This window comes from Adiantum capillus-veneris, chromosome 13 (genome assembly GCF_014529385.1).
Source record: "Adiantum capillus-veneris isolate H3 chromosome 13, ASM1452938v2, whole genome shotgun sequence".
In the NCBI taxonomy this organism is placed as follows: domain Eukaryota; kingdom Viridiplantae; phylum Streptophyta; class Polypodiopsida; order Polypodiales; family Pteridaceae; genus Adiantum; species Adiantum capillus-veneris.
In genome coordinates this window covers 36,755,639-36,780,889 of record NC_140943.1, presented here as the reverse complement: position 1 = coordinate 36,780,889, position 25,251 = coordinate 36,755,639, and positions in this window count along the sequence as shown.

Genomic DNA, 25,251 nt, shown 5'->3' with positions numbered 1-25,251 from the left:
TGAAACAAAGAAGACAACACATCTAATTTAAGTCTCAATAACCCAACAAAAGCATATTTTTGCTGAAAAGAATATGCATCGTGAATCTTATCCCTTATTTGCAATACCACATATAAGACAAGAACTTACTCTATATGCTATAAACACAAGCTTGATGTGGTATATGATATGCATTGTGATATATAGCACATAGCATAGTCCAAGTATAATGTGATATAAGTGCTACATAGAGTATGAATTGTAGATCATAGCAGAGAGACTTTTTAAAATACCAGATATAGCCCAAACATTTTCTCTATATGCTATATAGCACAAGCTTGTTGGGTATATGATATGCAGTGGGCTATATGAGACATAGCACATAGCATATAGCACAAATATTGTGCTATGTAGCACATAGCAAAAAAAAGAGATTGTGCTATATAGCACAATTCACTATTCCACACACTCCAGGGCTATATTGTGAACATATAACACACAAAATGTTCTATTTAGCACATAGCACATAAAAAAGTTGTGCTATGTATCACATATCAATATTTAACACACACTTCAAGGCTATACTGTGAGCATATAGCATACAGGTTATGCTATATAGCACATATTATACATGTCAATTGTGCTATGTATCACATAGCACATAACCACATAGAGCACATAGCATAGAATCACACACATTCCAAATAGATGAGGGTACTATTGTGAACATGTTGCACCTAGATTGAACTATAAAGCACATAGCACATAACCACACATGGCACATAGCATATAACCACCCACTCCATGAAGATGATGGCTATGTTGTGACCATATAGCACATAGCAAAAGTAGAATATGCTCATACAGTGCATAACCATACAATCCAAAACACTCTAATCACATAACCACATGGAAGTGAACCACATACTCCAAAACAAAGTGAAGCACATGTAGGAGGGTATGCACCTTTGCTTTAGCCACATTGGCTTCTAATTCAACAACGTTGTCTCTAGTAGTACTGGAGAACTGTCCAGTCAAATCAATCAGACGTTGCAGAGCTACAGGGTCTTGCACGCAATCAATCTCCGTTTGCAACTTTATGGCCAAAGTGTTTGAGCTTTGAGCACCCTCAGCCCTATGCAATTCTTTGACTTGATCCTCTGCCTGCTTCTTTGCAACCTCTATTCTTGACTTATAGTCTTGGAATCTGCCCTCTGCAATATTCTTCATTTCTGCAAGTGCCCTGCTATCCTCCTCTGCCAATTGTACCAGGCATCCTCCTGTTGGCACGCTTGACAATGGTACAAACGTACCTTCTATTTTCAATGATGATCTGGTAGAGGCAGCAATGGTTTTGGAACCTCTCCCTCTACCACTCATCTGCTCTTCCCACCTCTTGATCTTGTTTTGCAAGTTGTGTCTTTCTTCTGAGGCTCTCATTGCCCTCTCTGCAAAGATAGCCCAAGAAATTTGATATTTTCCAGATTCACAGCAGTTTTCCAATGCAAAGGCCTTTGCAAATTGAGTCCCTACTTCATACATGAAGGGATCCTCTTGGTAGACATCCCAGTGTCTCCACACAAGCTTTTGTAAGAACTCCGACCGGGCATGGTATGCCTTCACTTTCTTCTGGCTAACCGGAACAAGCTTTGGGCATATAAAGACATCTTCCTAGTCCTCCTCAGAGATGTCATTGTTTCCTGTCAAGCTACGCGGATCAACTCCCTCCAATGGCAGTCCACGCTCCATATGAAATTCCTCAGCAAGACGACAAAACTTCGTATGCAGAGGTGGTTCGATGTTCCTAACTAGACTACTGCTTTCTTGAATCGGATGCTTTGAGGAAGGTGCCATGATGCAGTCTCAAGTGATATACCTGCACATCATCCAATGAACTCATGAGACGTGGTGTGCCCTCGCTTATCATCCCTGCTAAAAAAAAACAAGAACTTCATGGGCCTGCTCTTGTAAGCAGGGCATTCAAGGTGATGTGCTATGAGATTTTCCCCAAGGTTGCATGCAGCTTGTGGACTAGAAAATTACCTTGGGAGTCTATGTCCTCTCATGCAGCCAACATCAGCATTAGTTTTTGCTCGCCTCTTGTTGCAAATGAGCAAGGTGTGGCACTCATGCAGCTTAATGTAGCTAAATGATCCCAGGTGGGGCGCGCGTGCTCAAGCAGTAGAGAGTGTACATGTTCAATGGGAGAGACATACCTCGAAGAGAAGAGGGCGGTTATTGCAATCGTCCTGGAAGCAGCCAAGCTTGCACAGTAGAAGCTCTAAGCAAAATAGACCTTTAGGGTGCACGCGCACAAGAGAGAGAGAGAGAGGACGCACGCACGCAAGAGAGAGAGAGAGAGAGAGAGGCGGGGGGTTTGGGGGGGGGGGGGGCACGGTGTTTGAAACTGCCAACTACTCATGAAAGAAAGTGGGTGTGTAAAGGCTGAATTTTTAAGTATAACATTTTTTAGAATATAAATTTGGACGTCTGAAATATGGCACCAGTGACCACACCCCCAGTGTCATGCTATGCTATTTAATTATATCACATATATAGCTTTCCACCTATTCATGCTTTCACCCCTTTACGCGGTATGACTACCAATCAAAATAGTAAGCGATAGATGATCACACTTTGTGAACGACGTCATTGAGAGCCTCCTTGATGAATTCATAGTGGTCCATCATAAGTCAGCACCCTATCATCCGCAAGCCAATGGACAGGCAGAGAGTACCAACAAAATCCTATGCACAGTGCTCATCAAGATAGTCAGTGACTCAAGAAATGATTGGGATCAAAAGCTACACACTTCCTTATGGGCTTACCGCGTAGATTTTAAAACTTCCATTGGAACGACTCCCTTTAACCTGGTATTCGAGATTAATGCGATACTACCATTGGAATTCCTAATCAAATCCTCAGAGTGGCAACACAATTAGGATGGACGGGCCATGAGCTATCGGAGAGACTAGACACCCTAGAACAATTAGATGAAACTAGACTTAAAGCGATAGCTGGGATATATGCTCAGAAAAAGAAAATGAAAGCTTTTCATGATCAACACGTGATTGGTAAGGAGTTCCAAAAAGGGGATTACATTCTCATGTACACCCTAAAACAACACTCCAAAAAACTCAAAAAGCGAGGAATGGGGCCTTTGCAATCCATGATATATCGCAAAGTGGCACCATCAAGCTTGCAACATTGGCGGGAGAGGAGATGCCTAATTGGACGAGTGGTTTTGTAGGTAAAAGAAATATCTTCTTTTGCTGACACCAGAAGAACTCGCAACACTCCATGCAGCACCTCAGTGCAGACGTCAAGCACATGATATTTGGGAACAAGCACAACAGGAATCCAAACTCAAAATATTGAAACTCAGAGAACAAGAAAACTTCTAGAGGAAATAACAACAGGACGTGGCTATTCAGAATGCTCCGATAGCATCCATACAAACGGCGGCTTCATGGTTAGGAGAAATGGATCTACGCATTCAGTTATAACTTGCCGACGGTACCATCGAAAGAGCGTTAGTGGACACAGGGGCTAGAGATAATGTGTTTAACTACTCCACTTTCAGAAAAATCACACAGGAACCTCTAATGCCCAACACATATGGAATTCAAGGTCGCAAACAAATGTACTATGGACCCCGGGGGATTCACTCTAGATACAAAATGGGACGCCACCTGCGAGCGGACAACTTTGACAAAACCCCTATATACAACTCATATTAGAGAATAAAACCCCCCTTTCTACGCTTATATGACAATCAATGAAGAAAACTATCATACCTTTATCTTACATATAAAATTTAGGTCTTACATGAACTAATTGAGTAAAACTTGTCAGAGAGTGTGTAGCATAGTGAAAGGCAACGTACTAAGAAACCAACTATGTTGATAACTAGATATACCCTCAATGTGTCTTAGTTTGACTTTCAAACTATTTGCCTAATCAGCCTGCACTTTGGCTACTCATCCAATTTTGAACCATCCAAAGCTAGTGTAAATCAACCCTTGACCTGCTCCAAATCAGCCCTTATCTATGACCGGCTTGATGCAAAATTTGATGTGTGACCTGATAAAAACTTTTCCAAAATTCATCCGAGTTCTAGTGCACACCGATGACCAATCATTACAAGTAATCAACCCGGGTCAGGTCCCTCCCCCCCCCCCCCCCCCTAAATATAATATCCCCTCCTTTATTTTTAATTTTGGGAGATAAATTATTGGGGGCCTACCCCTAACTTATACACTTATGTAACTTGTAAAATAAAACCCCTTCCCTGCACTTACGTGGCACGGTAAGTTTTCCATGGTGAATCCCCCGTACTATGGACAGCCTAGGCCACATAAATTTGCCATTCAATATTGATGGGACAGTTTATCCACATCAATTTCATGTGGTCAAAGATCATCATCTGAACGAAGCATTTATTCTGGGAGTGCTATGGATACGCACTTATCAAGCCACACCAAACTAGCAGGACAACACTTTATGCATCGAACACGAGGGCCAATCTTTAGCCACACCATTCGTACAAATGGACCATGAATGGGAACCTCTACCATTGCCACATGCGGCAGCTCAGCGATCATCCACCACAATGGTCATGAAAATATGGGTTAAGAAATCAATCATGGAAACCAAGCCTAGGCAATTGTGGATACCTAAACAACAAATCAATACACGTAAACCTACATTGCCTACACATAAAATTAAACCACCACGAATTGCCCACCGCTGTTTTCAAATGGCCTAACTTGATGGACCACTCTCTTCGACATCCAACCACACTCAAATGGGTATGGCAACCAAAACAACCTCGCCTTCACGATGCCTCTTCTAGTGGATCCATACCTAAGCAATTTCGATGGCAACCCAAACAATGCCAAAAATAGACCCCACCGGCAGCATCAAAACTTTTGCAGGTCACAGTCAAACACAGAGCGCGCCTTCTACAATTACTATTGTTCGGACCCCGCAGCTTCCACGGAACCTCATCACCAACAGCCACTGAACATATTTTTCAGCACCTATCTCTTGCACAACATTTTGTTTTCCCATGAATATCCTCCATTGGCATCATAGAGCCACACTATACGGCTATGCATAGACACGCACTTTATTCCCACGCACTTTGACACGTGTTCGTTGCGGATGACTCACTCTAGGAAGGGGGGAAATGTGGCCGGAGTATCATTTGTATATACCATTATTATCATCTTACTTCTTTTCTTTTCTTTTCTTTTCCTTTCTTTTCCTTTGAAACACAAGTTTTTCAGAGCCTGACAAACTCTTAGTTGGCATAATCATGAGCCATACCATCACCATCTAATACCAGAATAAGAGTATGTATGTAAGGGATGCAACACTAATTTTGGCTAATTTTTGGCCGATTAATAATCATTGTAAATAATTTTCTTTTACAAAAAAGCAAAAAATGACAGGTAATCAACAAAAAATTGATAAGTTGAGCCAGGAAAGTCAGAATCGACTTTTGAAAGAAAACGCCGAAACTTCAAAGCAAAGGACTTCAAACATGGTAGATATGGAAAAATTCAACACAAGATGAATTTTGAGCCAACTTCTGAATGATAAAAAATCGAAGGCCAGTTGTAAACCGAGTGTCAGAATGACGAATGGTTCGAACCGCAGGTGATGTGCCCAGCAAGATATGAGCAATGAAGGTAAGTATAAATGGGGCATTCCGGGTAGACTGGGATTATATAGTCAAAAGGGGCAACAGAAGCTCATTTGCATTCACACACACACACACACACACACACACACACACACACACAGAGCCACAGGAGCATAGAGTTTTTGGAGTTTCTTCTGCCTGCTGCGACCACCTCGGTGGATCTCACTACATCAAATTTGATAGGTATGATCATTAACCTTGCAAGAGCATGTGTGTGTGACCCATACTGCATCAACAGTACCAAAACAACAAATCGAAGCAGTACAAGGTCACAAAGTTGTCAAACTAAAAGGGCCAATGAGGAAGTCAAAAATCCATCAAAAACAAGAAAAAGTTCATCAGTAGACCCCAACTAACTGACAGAATCAGCTAAGCTAAAAATAGTAGAAGAAAATGTTGGAACATAAACATGGATCGCGATCCATGTTCCCAAAACCCTAAAATCAGAGAAACTTCTATAGGAGCAACAATAGAGGCTAGGGAACAAAACCTCATGACTGGTTTTGCAAAAAGCATCCCAACATGGATCACGATCCATGTACCTTTTTGCCAAAATTAGGATAAAAGTGGCTCACTAGCTGAATAATGTACAAATAGTATTGGTGTTGCAAAATGATCACAAAAAGTGCTCTACAGATCATCAAACCCACCTGAATTGCTACTTTTAGTTTGTAAATGGTCTTTTGGTCAAAATTACTGCTAAAGTAATTTGGGAAACTTTACACTCTCCTCGAAGCCTACCAACAAGCAAATGTAACCTAAGAATGGTGATGGGATCAAAACCAAGCAAAAGTTTACTTGCAAAATGGTGAAACTTGCAGAATTCAGCTTGCCTTCTTGAAAGAATTCAATGTCTGGGGGAAATTGCCAAGGAACCAAGCAAATCTATGAACTACAGACCTCAATCATCAGAAATCATAGCAAGGAGAGTTTCAGGCAAAACATGACTCCAAAAGTGGTTGCCAGAAACAGATTTGGTCAAAACGGAAAAAATAAGGCCATAAACTAAAAAATGGGACAAACTATGGAAAAACATGTCCAAAGTTGAAAAAATTTCACCAGTGTACTAGGAAAACCTATAGGAACCAATGTCCACAAGAACTGTATCAAAATTCTTCCCAACATGGATCGCGATCCATGTACCTTTTTGGCCAAAATAAGTAAAACCCATGCCATCTGATTCAATATGATCAAGAAAGCCAAGCCATGAAGTTTCAAGCCATTTGAATCCCAAAATCCACTTCAAAAAGCCAAGATCTCTAAATCTGTACATGATTTCCAAAATTCAGCCCGAGTGTCAAACCATTGATCCAAATCCCAAAAATTTTGGACCAAGTCACAATCAAGATGAACCCTACCAGATGGTATCATCAGATTTCCAAAATATTTCCCAACATGGATCGTGATCCATGTACCTTCAGCTCTAAATCCAGAGAAAATTGCTCGGTAGCATCCCCTTATGCCCAGGAGCAGCTTCCCAAAGTTAGAATTTTCAAATGCTTCCCAACATGGATTGTGATCCATGTTCCTTTTTGCCAAAATCCATGTGTTACATTATAGTCTTGTGCCTATAGTAATCCTAGGTGCACTGGTGAAATTTGGTCAAATTTGGAGTAGTTTTGACAAAGTTAAGCTCACTTTTTCATTTTATGGTCAAGTTTACACTTTCCACAATTTTAATCAATGGCTAAAATCTGATTTCACTTGCAAATTGGCAACAAGATGCCTTGAAGGAAAGCACATAGGGAGTGGAATGTGGCGCCCTATGAGATAAACGATATCTCATCAAATGAGAAAGCTCACCTCACTGAACAAGTACTTGAAGCAATTTCGGCAAACATTTTCATCGGAAGGTTCCAAGCAGCCGCGATAGAGAAATTGTAAAGACCACCATCTTTCCACATGAAATGTGGACTTTACACCAGAAACCAGAAGTGCAAGCAGGGGTCAGGTGCCTACAGCTCGACAACTTCTTACGACTGCCTCCTTGGGGAACAGATTTTAGATGAGCTCACGAGCTCATAAATTCAATTCAATACAATGGGAAAGCAACTCTGACAGACAAGGATGGGGCAGTTGTTAAGGTAAAAATTATAGCTGAAATCATCAATGAAGCCCTCCACCTGTCGCCGCAGGGGACGCAAAATCTATTGCAGAAAACGAAGGCAATAGACAATGATAAAGCCTTTTTGAAGCAATGAGGCCACAAGCTGACATATCAAGACCTGATCTACTCAGAAACGGAACTGCCATTGCGTCTTTTTTTTAACAACATTTCAAGGTGCAGAAGCCGCCTAGATATACTGAACCCTTGTTGCATATGGCAGTGGTGATGGCGATGGGCTTGGCTAAAGGCAGGGTGGTTAGTTGCGACTTTGGCAACTATCTTCTTGACACGATTGTGGAAGCAAACCTGAAGGGCGGTCGAAGAAGTAAAGCTTACATGAACGGAGGACCAATGCTCACATGGATAGCCTATCAAGCACTGGGCATGGTCGACGATCTACCACTTGCCGAAGCGCAGATAGATCTAATCCACAAGTCCAAAAAAGCTGTAAGACCAGTGGTAGGAGCTTCTATAAGGCCGAACCTAGGAGTCAAATAGACAAGGCAAAGTGCACCTCTAAGGGATTCTGATAGTAATAAAACCGAGTCATATTCTTGGAGTAGCCAGGAAGAGGGGTCCCACCCAAGAGATATTCCTTCTGAGTACCAATCTTTGGAGGAAGAGCAGGATAGCCCATACACCCTGGAATATACCTGGTTAAAGAAAAAGGCTGCCCATTTTGGCAGAAGCTATCCCCATCACTCATGCCAGGAGGACAATGGAAGAGGCTCGGGCATTGAGAGAAAAGCTCCGCCAACAAAAGAAAGATCAACATCAAACCCAAGAAACAGAAGCGGATGACGAGAAAGAAGACTATGAAGGTGAGAATTCTCCACTAATACGCAGGCAAATAGAGGCCTTGGAAAGGATCAAGCAACAAAAGAGGAAGGAAGCTGAAGAAATACAGGAAATTGCCAGCACCATGTGACAACGAATTCACAATGAGCTCAAGCGAAAGATGGAGCAGAGGCAGCAAGAAGAATCAAAGAAGCAACGCGTCGATGATCTAGAATCATCTGACGAATCTAGTAAGAGTAAAAAGAGGAGAGTCACTTGCAAGGAGAGGGACAACACGACACACAGGACCAACAAGGTCAAGACCTTGGTTCTACCAAGGATGTTGAGACACTTTCAGAGATGTCAAAAAAAGAGAAAGAAGAAAGTGCAGGACGGTCGAAGCAAGGGGTCGACGAAAAGCAGATGGAACAACAAATGGATCAACAAACAGAATCACAGACAAAGCCTGCCACAACCTCTGATGCATTTGAAGATTTGAAACAAAAGGAAAAGCAAGCTGAGGTGGCTGAGCAATCGGATCAAAGCCGAAAGGACCAGCACGGGCCAAGAATGCCATACACACAAGCGGTCATAAAAGAAGGAGCGGAGATAGTTAGATCATTTGACATTGACGATCACTTAGAGCAGATCAAACTGCAATTTCAATGTCAAAGAGCTCTTACCACCTCAAGGAGTTGGAGTTAGAAGATAACAAAAAGGAGGCATCTAGAGCAGTAGCAGAACCCTGGTAGTTAAAGCAGCAAATCGAAGCACTAAAGAACGCACAAGTCCAGCCACAATCGGAGTTGCAGAGAGAACGAGAAAATGCAACATACTATTACAAAGAAGTGCAACAATAACGAGGCGAACTCTGCATTGCAGATCGAACAGCAATGCCTCGAAGAGGAGCTAACCAAAGAAAAGGAACAAAATGAGAAGCTACAAGGCTCGTATGTAGTGGTTAGCAGGTCCCTCACTCAGCTCCTGGCCATACAAGAGACACCCTCCTCTTCAACTATGACTGCAGGCTCTACTTCCTTGAGCCAGGAAATCAAAGAATTGAAGGAGGCCCTAAAAGAAGAGAAATATGACAGACAGATCATGACGACAGGTCATAGGGCCCTACAATAGGCCAAGGATGAGGAAATCGATGACTTAAAGAGGCAACTGGTTGAGGCAAGAAAGGAAGTAGAAGCTCTGAAAGCAAATCAAACAAAGTATCAGCAGGACCCAAGAGAATTTGAGCAGGGAGAAGGATTCAAACAATCAGCGTTCGAAACTCATCAAACAGAAATGCCCACTACAAGCACTGGAAAAGGCATGCAATAATCTGCAGATCCAGCCACAACATCCACCTCGGAGTCGGAAAAAGATGAAATTCAGCGTTGGATCTCAGAAGTAAATGACCCTTCACACAAGGTGTATATGCAATATGAACTAAAAGTGTTGGAATCGGTTGCCCTCCTCATGATCACTCCAGATGAGGTAGCAAAAAATCATGGGCACGAGATGATCACACTACCATTAATGTGGCAAGAAGTTTGATTATGGCAGCAAAAGATGCTCCTAGAAATTGAACCAAACAGCAAAGGGGACTACAGAGAGGTTCTGATTACGGCCCTTCAGATTGAAACCATCCTCAACAATCAACCACTCTAGAGAAAAAAATGGTTCGATCAACGACCAACTGACGAAACCTATTACAGGAACGCCCCCAGCATCTCAGGATCGACCCCACTTACTGTCCCATCAACAGACAACGATCCTGGGACAGTTTTTATACTTGGCAAAGCAAAAGACCGGCAGTGTTGAACTACCCGGTAATCACAAAACCGTTTAATAACAATCCCCCATCAGAGCATTACATGGTGCAAACTCTAAAAGGAGTAATCAATATGATGAAAGAGATCCCAAATCTCGCTTGTCACATGCTGGTAAAGATTGCCAAAATGCTCATCACTTGCCTTACAGCTTTCAAAGACATTGAAGCAGCAGAGCATCCATGGCAAGTTTTTGTCAAGGGTACACGGGGTGTTACCATATACATGTGGTAGTGATGTGTGTGAACACACTAGGACCGCCGGCGCATTTTTTCCCTCTTTAGGAGTTTTTTTCCCCCGAGCATTGTATATACGCCCATCACTCTAGGGCTATCCATATTTCCATTGCACACTAAGTAATACACTCTCCATTGTGTGCCTTGAGCTTCCTTCGTCTTCTCCAAGCTTGTGTGTTTCTCTGCAATCCTAATTCCAACAATTGGTATCAGAGCAGGTTGCATCCTCCCGGGCTTAGTCGCCAGCTGCTCCAGTACATGCCCGCTCACTTTCTTCGATTTCAGTGAGCTTTGGCGAGCGTTCGCAAGTCGACAATTTTCGGCCTCCGTTTCCTCTACAGGCAGTACTGCACAGGCTATTTCGTCATTTTGTGCAGAATTTCTATCAGTCCCGTTTTCTGCATAACAGGTGCCTTATAGTCTTCTACGGTTTGTGCTATATAGCACAGGTTGTTCCCGCTCCATTTCTCCTATTTTCGGGCAGTTTTCACATCAGGTGCAACATTTACCATGGCTGACAACAACAACAACACAGATGTGTTCAAGATGTTTGCTGCTAAGGACAGGTTGGATGGGGACAACTACCCTATGTGGGCTTATATGATGCAACATGTTCTTGTGTCAAAGGGCGTCTGGAACATTGTGCAGTGCATTGATGTATGCCCTGGTTCTGAGGATGTAGGCGATGTTGAGGATGTTGCAGGTCTTGCTGCAAGGATTGCTGCTATTAGAGTTGCTTTTCCTATAGTAGAACAAGCTCGTTGGGATGTTAAGGATACACAAGCTCATGCATTGATTGCGTTGTCTATGAAGCGCACCATTGTTCCTCACATCCGTTCAGCAAAATCTGCAAAACAGGCTTGGGATATTCTAGCAGGTCTTTATGCAAGCCGCAATGAGGCTAAAATTGATTTGCTGCGTAAAGAGCTGGAGTCAAAGATTATGCATGAGGAAGATGATATGGACACTTTTCTTGCTAGTATCAAGTATATCAATGAGCAACTTATTTCTGCAGGTGAAGTCATTCCAGACAGTTCCCTTGAGCTGACTGTTCTTGATGCCTTACCAGATTCCTACCAGACTTTTGCTAGTACTTGGAGACTTATGACCCAAGGAAATCCAGAAGTTGTCAAGTTTGATGCACTATACACATTGTTGTTGCAAGAGTCACTTTCCAAAAAAAACAGGACTAGAGAGCGTGCAGTTGAACAGGATTTTATTGCTTCTCAAAGAAAGGGTGGTAACAGCAATGCAACCACTTCTTATGGTTCTGCTGCTAGTGGCAAAAATTATATTCCTAATGCTTCTGCTGGCAGCACTTCGTCTAGCAATTCTGGTGATAAGGGAAAAAAGAAGATGCGTTGCCATTATTGTAAAGCCAATGATCACTTGATCAAGTCGTGTCCTAAGTTGAAGGCCAAAGAGGCTAAGAAGAAAGAGGGTGGTTCCACTGCAAATGCTGGTTCCACTACAAATGCAGCCATTGTTGAGTCTTCTGTGAAAGGAGACTGTGATGCTGATGTTGATGCAGAATGGGCTTTTAGCGCAGAGTTCACTTACAATCTTGTTGTCCATGATGCATGCTTATCAGTTGCTGCAGATTCACCTGTGTGGTATTTCGACAGTGGTGCTACAAAGCACATTACCTCACATCGTGAATTGTTTACCTCTCTCGAGTCTGTCCCTCATGGGAATTCAGTCACTTGTGCCAACAATGCCTCTTATCCAGTTCAGGGAGTTGGAAAGATTGTGCTTACTGCTGCTAATGGTAGTTCTTTCACACTTGTTGATGCACTTTCTATACCTGGGATCAAGAAGAATCTCTTGTCTATATCCGCACTTGCTAGACTTGGACTTGTAGTCAAATTTGTGGATGACAGATGTATAGTTCATGATCTCAGTTTTGGTGATGAAATTGTTGCATCTGGCCTTTTGTGTCGTGGCTGTATAAGCTCACTTTGTATGACAAGTTTGGATAAAATTTTGCAAATGCTGTTGCAGATTCAAAGGCTATTTTGGATGCAAAACTTTGGCATGCACGTTTTGGTCATCTGAATTTTGCGAGTTTACTGCGTATGCAGAAATCTAATATGGTTGCTTCTTCGCTGCCTCTTGAAGCACCTGTCAAACATGTTTGTGAAGGCTGTATTTTGGGTGAGATGTAGAGTTCTAAGTTTCCAAAGAATGGTTCAGTTCGGGCCACATGCAGGTTGCAGCTTGTGCACAGTGATGTTTGTGGGCCCATGCAAACTCCGTCCTTGGGCAATTACCTGTACTTCGTGACTTTCATTGATGATTACTCCAGGCATGCATGGGTATTTCCGCTTAAAGCGAAGTCCGAAGTTTTTATGTGCTTGAAACAATTTCTGGCTATGGCTGAAAATGTCTTGAAATGTACTATGGGCACCCTCCGTTCCGATCGAGGAGGGAAATATATGTCTCATGAATTTAATGCATTTCTGGCTAGTCGTGGGGTAAAACACCAATGTACAATGCCTTATACACCTCAGCAAAATGGTGTTGCTGAGAGGAAACACAGGTCACTGACGGAAATGGCACGATGTATGGTCAAGGTCAAGCTTTGCCGCATTCTTTTTGGCTTGAGGCCATCATGTGTGCCACTTATGTACTTAATAGGTGTCCTACGAAATCTTTGCAGTCTATTACTCCATATGAAGCATGGCATGATAGAAAGCCTTCTATTGAGCACATGCGTGTTTTTGGTTGTTTGGCATATGCTTTGGTGCCACAAGTGCAGCGCAGAAAATTGCATGATAAGGCTGTCAAATGTATTTTTGTTGGTTATAGTGCTGAAAGCAAAGGTTACAGGTTGTATCATCTACAAACAAAACGTATTCTAGTTTCACGGGATGTAGTGTTTGTGAAAGATTCTGTTCATCCCTTGCTGGCATGTACTAGAGATAGTAATGTAAGCTCACAGGACATTTATCACACTTTGTTGCCTCTTTTCAGTGGTGGAAATACAAATGTAAGTTCCAATGAGGCTAATGTACAGCCTATGGGGGTTTCTGAAAATGTGACAGATCAGCCTATTATTGATGCAGATGTACTTGATGAGGAAAGGGCTGAAAATGAGCAGACTAGAGGTATGCCAAAATGGCTGGTGCACACTTTGCGTGACAGTAAATTGGATGCACCTTTGTCTAGTCGTACTCATTCAGGCTCTCGCCATGCATCTTATGCATTAGATTGTTATGCTTTGGCTGTGTCTAGCTTACATGATGTTGAGGAGCCTCTGTCTTTTGATGAAGCACAGAACTCAGAAAATTGGATGGCTGCCATGCAATCAGAATATGATGAACTCATAGAAAATGACACATGGACTTTATGTGATTTGCCTCCTGGCAAAAAGGCCATTGGTACAAAGTGGGTTTAGAAGTTGAAACACATGCCGGATGGTGAGATTGATCGCCATAAGGCTAGAATTGTTGCAAAGGGTTATGCACATCAAAAAGGCATAGATTATGAAGAGACTTTTGCTCCCACTTGTCGTATGACTACTGTGCGTTTTCTATGTGCATTGGCAGCTCATTTTGGTTGGGATGTACATCAATCAGACATTGTTACTACTTTCTTAAATGGTGACATATTTGAGGAAGTTTATGTAACACAGCCTCGCGGTTTTGTCATAAAAGGACAAGAGGACAAAGTGTGCAAATGTAATAAGTCTTTGTATGGGTTGAATCAATCTCCTCGTGCTTGGTATGAGAAAGCTGACACTCATTTGGTCAAACAAGGCTTTCGTAACAGTCCAACAGAAAGCACATTGTATGTAAAGCGTGAGGGTGATGTACTTCTCATTGTGGTTCTTTATGTTGATGATTTGCTGATCACTGGACCAAATGAGAGACATATTGCTGAATTTAAGGCTGATTTGAATGCTACTTTCAAGATGAAAGATTTGGGGTTGTTGCATCATTACTTGGGTATACAGTTTAAGCAGTGTGATGGTGGTATTGCCTTGTGTCACAAAAGTTACATACTAAGACATTGCTATTCAAGTTTGGACTTGAGGATTGCAAACCTATTGTCACTCCCATGGAAACACGTTTGAAGTTGAGTCTACATGATGCTGGTGATCCTGCTGATGTCACTCTTTACCAAACTGTTGTTGGCTGCCTCATTTATGTATGCAACACGAGGCCGGATATTCAGTTTGCAGTCTCACAGGTCAGCAGATTTATGCATAGCCCAGGGTCTAACCATTGGCAGGCTGTCAAGAGGATTTTCCGCTAACTTAGTGGCACTTTACATCTTGGCTTGTTTTATCCCAAGGGGGGATCATTGCCGCCAGACTTACATGCTTTTTCAGACTCAGATTGGGCTGGTTGTTTTGACACGCGAGTGTCTACAATTGGTTTTTGTTTCATGCTTGGCAATTCATGTATATCATGGTTGAGCAAGAAGCAACCTACTGTGGCCACTTTGAGTTGTGAGGATGAGTACAGGGCAGTCTTCATAGCTACGGTTGAGTGTGTATGGCTCATACGCCTTATGGCTGATTTGGGTGTTGGACAGGACACTGCCAACACTATCTACACTGACAGTCAGAGCGCATTGGCAGTTGCGAGGAACCCAGTTTTTCATGCTCGCACAAAGCACATAGAGGTGCATTACCACTATGTCAGGGAAAGGCTCTCAAAGCAGGAGAGATGAGCTTGGCTTATGTGCCAACACAGGACAACCTTGCAGATCTTTTCACAAAGTCATTGTCTCGTGATAATCTTGAAGCTTTCCGCAAAGCTTTGGGCTTACTCCTCTTTGTGGACTGATCATGTCCTTAGGGCATGGCACTTTCCTTTACTCATGTCCCATCATTCACCGCATCACTCCAGGGGGGATTTGTTACCATATACATGTGGTAGTGATGTGTGTGAACACACTAGGACCGCCGGGGCATTTTTTCCCTCTTTAGGAGTTTTTTTCCCCCGAGAATTGTATATACGTCCATCACTCTAGGGCTATCCATCTTTCCATTGCACACTAAGTAATCACTCTCCATTGTGTGCCTTGAGCTTCCTTCGTCTTCTCCAAGCTGTGTGTGTTTCTCTACAACCCTAATTCCAACACGGGGTATTTGTTGGAGTATGGAGACATAAATCCCCAACAGAAATTTTATCATGGGATTATATGCAAGAGTAATGTTTCTGCCCTCTCATTACATGCAGACCTTCGAAGAAGCTTTCATGACAGGTTTCTTCAAAGTGGACTCTTCCATATTCAATCCAATGACGAAAGATCTGCCAGGCCGCCACATCGCCTACCAAAGTACCATCATCAATAATCCCTTGAGACAGCTGGCAACCAAAGTCGAGATTGAAGCAAGAGCTCAGAAGTTCAGAAATCTCACTCCAACACTCGAAAGAAGACAATAAAGTAAACTCCCTCAGAGACATCTTGCACAAGGACATGCAATGAATAGGAAGGGGGGAATGTCTGGTGGATACTGGCGCATACAGGCGTATGCACACCCAACCCTGTGGACACTCTATTTTTCAGAAAAAACCCTGTAATTCAGCCTAAGATGAGTTGTAATCATGATGAGATTGGACCATACCCTTTTTATTTCTCTGAGTCTGCACCCTTGTAAGAGGCCAGATGGCCATGGAAAAGCCCTCTAACTTTTAAAGTCAAAATCCTTAGTTTTGAAGAAAAAGGTATCATTAGCTGAAGAAAAGAAACGTGCATTGTGGAGGCTTCTTGTGACTACAACTTGTAATCCTCTTTTCTCCTGAGCTAGTAATCAGAATTCTATTCCGAATAGCACATTGCGTTCCTTGTCTCTTGCTCTACAATCTAAGTGTAATCATTTCCAATTCTGTTGTGGTTTGTGACATATTTTTTGTGAGCTAAATGCATTGATTTGGGAGGTAAATCAGTTGTTTTTTGATGTATTGACCATGGATAAGTGTTTCTATGCTTAATATAGATCTTTCCAAGTACTTCTATTTCAGTTTTCTTCACATTTTTTGTGATGGATCGTGATTTATGTACCTTCCCAGATGGTGACAGAACTTGGTAGGATTGAGCCCATAAGTGTTGTGATACCTCTTATTAAGTTTCATGACATTCCGGATTCATTTGGATACCGAAAAGGCGTGATGACGTTGAGTGTTGAGATTTGACGCATACTGATTGTCTAACTAGGAAGTGGTTCATTTGCTTTTTTCGTAGAACGAGTAGTCCTTGAGTTCACTTTGGTGAGATTGACACTCTCATTAAGTCTCTGTGTCCCATCCCAAGTCGCTTCCTTGCATATTGACATTATGTTAGTGCAAAAGAGCTATGTTGCAGATGTCCGTCGCGACGTCCCACTAACACTAAGTTCCTCCGAAGATGTGTCTCCACAAAGGTGGCCGTCTAAACGATTGCCAACTCCTCCCAAGAGGAAATGGTTAACCCATAGTCCTTCTCCTCATCACTTCAAAAGGGGAAGAGAGGAAACAAAGGAAGAAAAGGACAAGAAAGAGGTCACTCTCTTCTCCTTCTTCTTCACCTTCCTCCTCTTCTGACGAAAGAAATATTTATTCTCCTAGAGAATGCAAGAGGGGAGGACATTGCAAATCTTATCCTGCATGGCGAAGGTCACAAAAGCTCAAGAAGTTCAAAGTTCACTCTTTCCTCACCTATGATGGCACCTTTGGTGCTACTGACAAAGTATTGGCCTTCATCCAACAATTTGATGCAGCCTTTGGAAACGAGGGCTTCACGGAGTCCTCCAAGCTAATCCATGTAGCTATGCACTTCCAAAAATTGGCTCGTCAATGGTGGGCTAGTCTTCATGGAAATGGCGAAGCCCCAAAGACATGAAAAACTCTACAAGTTTCCATCATGAAGGAATTCCTTGCAAGTGATGCAAAGGACAAAGTGCTTGGTGAAGTTTAAAGATTCTCTCTCATGAGTCTATCCACACATACATGGACAAGTTTTATGATTTACATCTCAAGGCTACTATCTTTCAAAAGATAGATTCTACCGAGCAAAAGCAACAATTCTGTGCGGGATTACCCAAAGAGATGGACAAGTATGTCAACTCTCAATGGTCTGGTTCTATCACCAGAGTAATCCACCACACCATGGTTGCTTCGCGCATCAATTTCCAACAAGGGGCTAGATGGAATGTCAAGCCCATGGAAAATAAAGAGAAAAACGATGCCAAGCGGAAAACCAATGCCCAAAAAACTTACCAAGACTATTCCAACAACAACAACAACAACAACAATCGGACCAAGGAGAAGGGAGTTTACAAAGGTAAATATAAACTCTCTCCTAAAGAGCTAGAAGCTTTTTGTAAGGACCACAAATTTTTTAAGTGTGGAGGGCAAGGCCATGGTTATCGTTCTTGCTCCAAGAGAAATACCCGCAATGAGACTCCTAGAGCCTCTATGTTTGAAGCTCCAAAAGAGGATACTCATTGCCAAGGATTTCTCCTTTCCTATTCTTGGGGAAAGATGGAAGAGCATGATGCCTTTATTTTGTTTGACCCTGGCTCAACTCACAACTTCATATCCACGGAGTTGTCCACTAAGCTAGACATACAAGCCCACGAGATGGGAGATGCATTGAAAGTCAATGGAGCTATCAAGGGACAAGACGTCTCAATTACTTTCTTAATTGGAAAATTAAAGCTTCATGTCCAAAGCTATGTGGACAAAAAGGATTTCTTCATCTCCCCTCTCAAACATGAGAATGTTATTGTTGGGCACCATGGTTTAACCGCATGGCTTCCAACATGAAGTTCCTTGAAAGGAGAATCTATTTCACCTACAGGGAAGAGAGCATGTACATAGATGCTACTGAGTCGGGGAACACCATATCTTTGCAATAAAAGGAATCAAGAGGAATTAGAGTTGTCTAATTTCCTAAATGGATCCCAAGATGTTTTCATTGATGAAATCGCTAGTGAGGTACCTGTAAAATGAGGAATGATGACCATGCAATTGATCTCCTATCAAGAACCTCACTACCTAGCAAGCCTCCTTATCAAGTTTCACAAGCTCAACAAGAGGAGATCATGAAGCAAGTGCATGAATTGGTGGAAAAAGGGATGGTGAGGTCTAGCTCCTCTCCATTTTGTTCACCATTTCTTTTAGTGAAAAAGAAAGAGGACACGTATCACATGTGTATCGACTATAGAGCACTAAATAAGATTACTTTCAAAAATAGACTTTTCGTGCCGCAGAAAGAAGATCTATTTGATAAGTTACAAGTTTTGGCTTGACAAATTCTTCAGACGCATTCAAACTCATGTTGGACAAAAATCTTTAGGCCATTCAAATTCTCTTGAGGAGTACAAGCGACACCTCTAGGGAATCAACAAGTTGTGAGAGAGAATAAGCTTTTCATTAATCAAAAGAAAAGTGAATTTTTTCGGCAAGAGATTTAATACTTAGGTCACATCATCACTAAAGATGGCAACCATATGGATGCAACAAAGGTAGAGGTAATAAAAGGATGGCCTAATCCAAGGAATATATAGGAGGTACAAAGCTTTGTAGGTATGTGTGCCCATTACATGACTTAACAAAAAAGGATGTTAAGTATTCATGGACTGCAAAATAGCAAGAAGCTTTTGAGAAGCTTATCTCCCAACGTGTGTTAGACTATTAGATCTCTCAACGACCTTTGAGGTCCAATGTGATGCTTGTGGTGATTTCCTTTGAGTTATTTTGCTTCAAGAAGGGCATGCCAGAGCATATGAGAGTCAAAGACGCGAATTCGATAAGTGAGTATTGGACAAATACGAATAAGAGCTACTAGCTAGTTCATATGCCCTAAACACGTGGAAACACTATCTCTTGGGGACTCCATTCATCCTATGAATGGATCACAAAGCCTCAAGAACTTCCCAAGTAGAGTGACAAATTCTACATGGTGTTTGAGAGACGTCGTCATCACAAAGATGATTCTTAGTATGCATACTACTTAAATTTGTGCACAATAAAAAGTCTTATAAGACAAAAAAAAAATCATTTAAAATGCATTTTTATATGCTTACTCTAGTGCAGCATTGTAAGCATTTACAAGGTTCATATTATCCTTAAGCTAGGTTCCTTGCATCCATTTAGCATCTTTAAAAGGATAATTCTTTAACTTAATAAGACATCATCAGATAATCTTACCGTTTCTTAATACCTTATCTTCATGTCCAAAGCTATGTGGACAAAAAGGATTCCTTCATCTCCCCTCTCAAACATGAGAATGTTATCGTTGGGGCACCATGGTTTAACCGCATGGCTTCCAACATGAAGCTCCCTAAAAGGAGAATCTACTTCACCTACAGGGAAGAGAGCATGTATATAGATGCTAATGAGTTCGGGGTAATCCTACACAGAATTGTTGCTTTTTCTCGAAGAAGTCTATCTTTTGAAAGACAATAGCCTTGAGATATAAATCCCAAAACTTGTCGACATGTTTGTGGATAGACTCATGAGAGAGAAGACTCAAACATGTTTGTGGATAGACTCATGAGCGAGAAGACTCAAACTCCGCCATTCGATGAAAACTTTGTCCTTTGCATCGCTTGCAAGGAATTGCTTCATGATGGAAACTTGTAGAGTTTTCCATGTCTTTGGGGCTTCACCGTTGCCACGAAGTCTACCCCACCATTGATGAGTCAATTTTTGGAAGTGCATAGCTAGATGGTGTAGCTTGGAGGACTCCGTGAAGCCCTCTTCATCATCAAAGGTCACATCAAATTGCTGGATGAAGGCCAATATTTTGTTGGTAGCACCAAACGTGCCATCATAGGTGAGAAAAGAGATACTCTTTCCTCCCTCTTTGAGTTTATTTAGCTTTTGTGACCTTCACCATGTAGGGTAAGATTTGCGATGTCCTCCCCTCTTGTACTCTCTAGGAGAATAGCCATGGCTTTCATCAGTAGAGGAGGAAGTTGAAGAAGAAGGAGAAGAGAGTGACCTCTTTCTTGCCCTTTTCTTCCTTTTTTCCTCTCTTACCTTTTGGAGTGACGAGGAGAAGGACTATGGGTTAACCGTTTCCTCTTGGGAGGACTTGGCGATCATTTAGTCCCCCGTCTTTGTGGAGCCACATCTTCGGAGGAACTTAGGGATTCATTAATTTCTTGTTCTTTGGATTCCTCCTCTCGTATGGGAGCTTCTTTTGGGGGTCTCATCAAGAGGCCTCCTAAGCTCTCTCTCCTCTTGGAGAGGAAAGGAAATCCCATAAGCATGAAGTTGTTGAGTAACTTCGGCTTGCAAAGCGGGGTTGCCCATAGCTTGTTTCAACCTAGTAACAAGATAATTAACAAACATGGGGGAATCATCATTAGCACCTTCATGTGCAAAATCAAAATTATCAATGTTCATTCTACTCTCTTTGTTATTGTCAGCCATGTTAATTGAACTTATGTGTTTACTTAGTGTATGCTTTGGCAATTCAAAGCCTTAGTTGCTACTCCTCTTAGCCTTTGAAAATACGCACTTAAGTATCTACACCCAAGGCTCCAATTGGTTAATCATAGAGAGTAGTGGAGTGGGTCTAACATAGCGAACTTGCTGAGGGATATCTCCTTTCGGACTTCTTATGGCTCAATAATGGTAAAGCCGTAGGCAAGTCTAAAAAGACTCCATTATTAAAACCAAAGCTCCCGAGGTGTGCACCATATCCCACATAGTGGGCTCAACAAAACCAATAATAGATCCCAGTCCCACTTACCCTAATATAATCAACAAAATCAACCATTAATAGGCTACTTAAGGACCTCTCTTCTTAGGCAAGAAAAGAGAAACCAAATGCTATGACACCAATGTAATGGAAATGGCCTATGAACTTTGAGAGTAGCAGAATTAGGAAATTAGGTGAATCACTTTTCTAAGATTACTTTGTGAGCATAGTGGGTGAACTTAATTGATGGTAGCAACATAAACATGGTACTTAGTTAACTTGTCATGAACAATACTTTTGCAAGAGAGAGAGTTTAGAGAACATGACAATAGTTGAGGACCGGATTCATACAGAGCCGGTCCCCCCTCCAATAGGCATTTGTATTATAGTTTCTCCCATCAAGACACACTTGGTACAATACAATCTTTGTGTTCCTTGTGACGTAGGTGATGCAATAAAGATAGAAATATTCATGCATCACAAACATAACATAAAATTTGTGGAAAGCATTAACTATCCCAAGCCTCAGTGTCAAGGCCTCAAACACCTTCAAAGGTGGAGAGAGCTAGTGGAGAATGAGGATAGGGAAGAGGAAGAAGAAACATTCCATAGGACAAAGAAATAGTTCTTCACTTATCATCACTCTTCTTGCTAGCATACATAATAGCATAGTAATGAAGATGGAGAAGATGGCAAGTTTAAGCATTGAAGCATGGTTCTTGGTTGGATTTGCATTCCATAGCCAAGAGTGTTGGTGTAGGCTCTCACTTCTCACAAGCTTGGAGAAGGAGGTGGAGTTCCTCAACTTTCTCCAAGTGAGAATGAATCCACAAAATGAGTGTGTGTGTGTGTGTGTGTGTGTGTGTGTGTGTGTGTGTGTGTGTGTGGGGTATATATCCCCCTAGCACCCCCCCTCAGGGAGGTCACCTGATAAAAATGTAACCTATCACGTGAGTTCAACAGAAGGGTATTTAAAGTTCTTGAAACTTACAGAAACATATATACAGAAGAGCATTATTTTTTCAAATTTGAAAAAAACTTATAGATTTTAAAATAAAAGGGTACATTATATTCCTAACAAAATTCACAAATAAGGGATTTTACAAACATGTTTTGAACGCACGTGATATAGTAGTTTTACACATAGTGAACCCCCTGAGAGCACCCCCCTTGCTTGCTTGGGGCAAGTAAGTTTACACATGTTTCAAGCTCATTGGACCCCTCTCCGTCCTAGCCAATCACATGAGACATTCATGCAAGTCAATGGGTAGTCTTTAGACAAGTGTCCTCCTTATTCCTTAGAGAGAGAGCTTGAAAATATCTAGATATTTGTTGGATGGAACTAGAAGCGCATTGGACCCCTCTTTAGCCCAACCAATAGCATTCAAGCACACCATGTGGTTAAGCATAGGGAGAGTCTAACATGTGTCCCATGTGTCCTTAGAGAAAAGGGGTGCCCTTTGGGCCAGTGGAAGGTTAAGTTAAAGATTCCCCTAACTTTGGGACTTTCATGCATAGTAAGCTTCTCAAGCACCTTCCTCATTAAGTTTGTAGGGTCTCTTTTTTACTCAAGCACCTTACCCCCCCATGCATGGGAAGCTTCTCAAACACCTTCCTCATTAAGTTTGTAGGGTCTCTTCTTGACTCAAGCACATTACCCCCCATGCATGGGAAGCATTAAATATGACAAGCACTTCAAGTAGCTTAGTCATCAAGCATGACAAGCACCTCAAGTACCTTAGTCATCAAGCATGACAAGCACCTCAAGCGCCTTAGTCATCAAGCACCTCAAGCACCTTAGTCATCAAGCACACACCTTAGTCACATCAAGCACGACAAGCACCTCAAGCTTAGGTTGGGTTCCCACCTCAAGCTCAGCCCTAGCTTGCCTAAGGTCAAAGGACTTTTAACACTAACCATTGGAGGTCTTTAATGAAGCTAACCCTAAGGTCTTTTAAGATCCATTAGATGCACATTGCTCTTTGATAGACTACCTCCTTTTGGACCCCTATTGAGATGTAACCATCTCTCCTCTTGGTCCCGTGTTGGGATAAGTCTAGAAGCACCTATTTGCACATTGTTGTTTTGTAGACCGTCTCCTTTTGGACCCCTATTGAGATGCAACCGTCTCTTCTTTTGGTCCCATGTTGAGATAGGTCTAGAAGCACATGTCTCTATTCTAACTCTTGTTCCCGTTTATTCTCCCACATTAGCTGATCAGTTTAATATGAGAAAATCATTTTGGTAAAGTTAGATATTACATGGTGTTTAAGAGACGTCGTCATCCCAAACATGATTCTTAGTATGTATACTACTTAAATTTGTGCACAATAAAGAGAGAATTAGTCTTATAAGACAAAAACATTGATCATTTTAAAAAAACATATACATTTGCTTACTCTAATGTAGGATTGTAAGCATTGACAAGGTTCATACTATCCTTAAGTTGGATTTCTTGCATACATCTAGCATCTTCAAAAGGATAATTTTTGAACTTAAAAAGATATCGTCCGGATAATCTTACCATGTTGTAGTACCTTGTCTTCATGCAAAAGGATAGCTTTGGATTGTAGTACCTCTTCTTGATCTTTGATTTTGGAGGGTCTTCAATAATTGGTTCATTTGGAGGCTCTCCTTTGTAGGGCTTGAGTAGGCTCACATGAAAAGCATTGTGTATGAGCCAATGGTTAGACTTCATGTCCAAAGCTATGTGGCCAAAAAGGATTTCTTCATCTCCCCTCTCAAACATGAGAATGTTATCGTTGGGGCACCATGGTTTAACCGCATGGCTTCCAACACCAATGTAATGGAAATGGCCTATGAACTTTGAGAGTAGCGGAATTAAGAAATTAGGTGAAGCACTTTTGTGAGATTACTCTGTGAGCATAGCGGGTGAACTTAATTGATGGTAGCAACACAAACATGGTACTTAGTTAACTTGGCGTGAAAAATACTTTTGCAAGAGAGAGAGAGAGAGAGAGAGTGAGAGAGAGTTTAGAGAACATGACAATAGTTGAGGACTGGATTCATCCGGAGCCGGTCCACCCACCAATAGGCATTTGTATTATAGTTTCTCCCATCAAGAGAGACTTGGTACTTTTTCCCTAGGTGATGCAATGAATATGGAAAGCTTCATGCATCACAAGCATAACATAAACTTTTTGTAGAAATCATTAACTATCCTAAGCCTCAGTCCCAAGGCCTTAAACACCTTCGAAGGTGGAGAGAGCTAGCGCGGAATGAGGATAGGGAAGAGGAAGAAGAAACATTCCATAGGAGAAAGAAATAGTTCCTCACTTATCATCACTCTTCTTGCTAGCATACATAATAGCATAGTAATGAAGATGGAGAATATGGCAAGCTTAAGCATTGAAGCATGGCTCTTGGTTGGATTTGCATTCCACAGCCAAGAGTATTGGTGTATCCTTTCACTTCTCACAAGCTTGGAGAAGGAGGTGGAGTTCCTCTACATTCACCAAGTGAGAATGATCCACAAAATACGTGTGTGTGTGTGTGTGTGGTGTATACCCCCCAGCATTCCCCTGCTTGCTTGGGGTGAGTTGTAGCTTTTACACATGTTTCAAGTTCATTGGACCCCTCTTCCCCCTAGCCAATCACGTGCAGCATGCATTCAAGTACATGGGTAGTCTTTGGATAAGTGTCCTGCTTACCCCTTGAGAGAGAGAGAAAGAGCTTGAAAATATCTAGATATTTGTTAGGTGGAACTAGAAGCTCATTGGACCCCTCTTTAGCCCAACCAATAGCATTCAAGCACACCATGTGGTTAAGCATAGGGAGAGTCATACATGTGTCCCATGTGCCCTTTGAGAAAAGGGGTGCCCTTTGGGTGAGTGGAAGGTTAAGTCAAAGATTCCCCTAAATTTGGGACTTTCATGCATAGTTATCTTCTCAAGCACCTTCCTCATTAAGTTAGTAGGGTCTCTTTTTGACTCAAGCACCGTACCCCCCATGCATAGG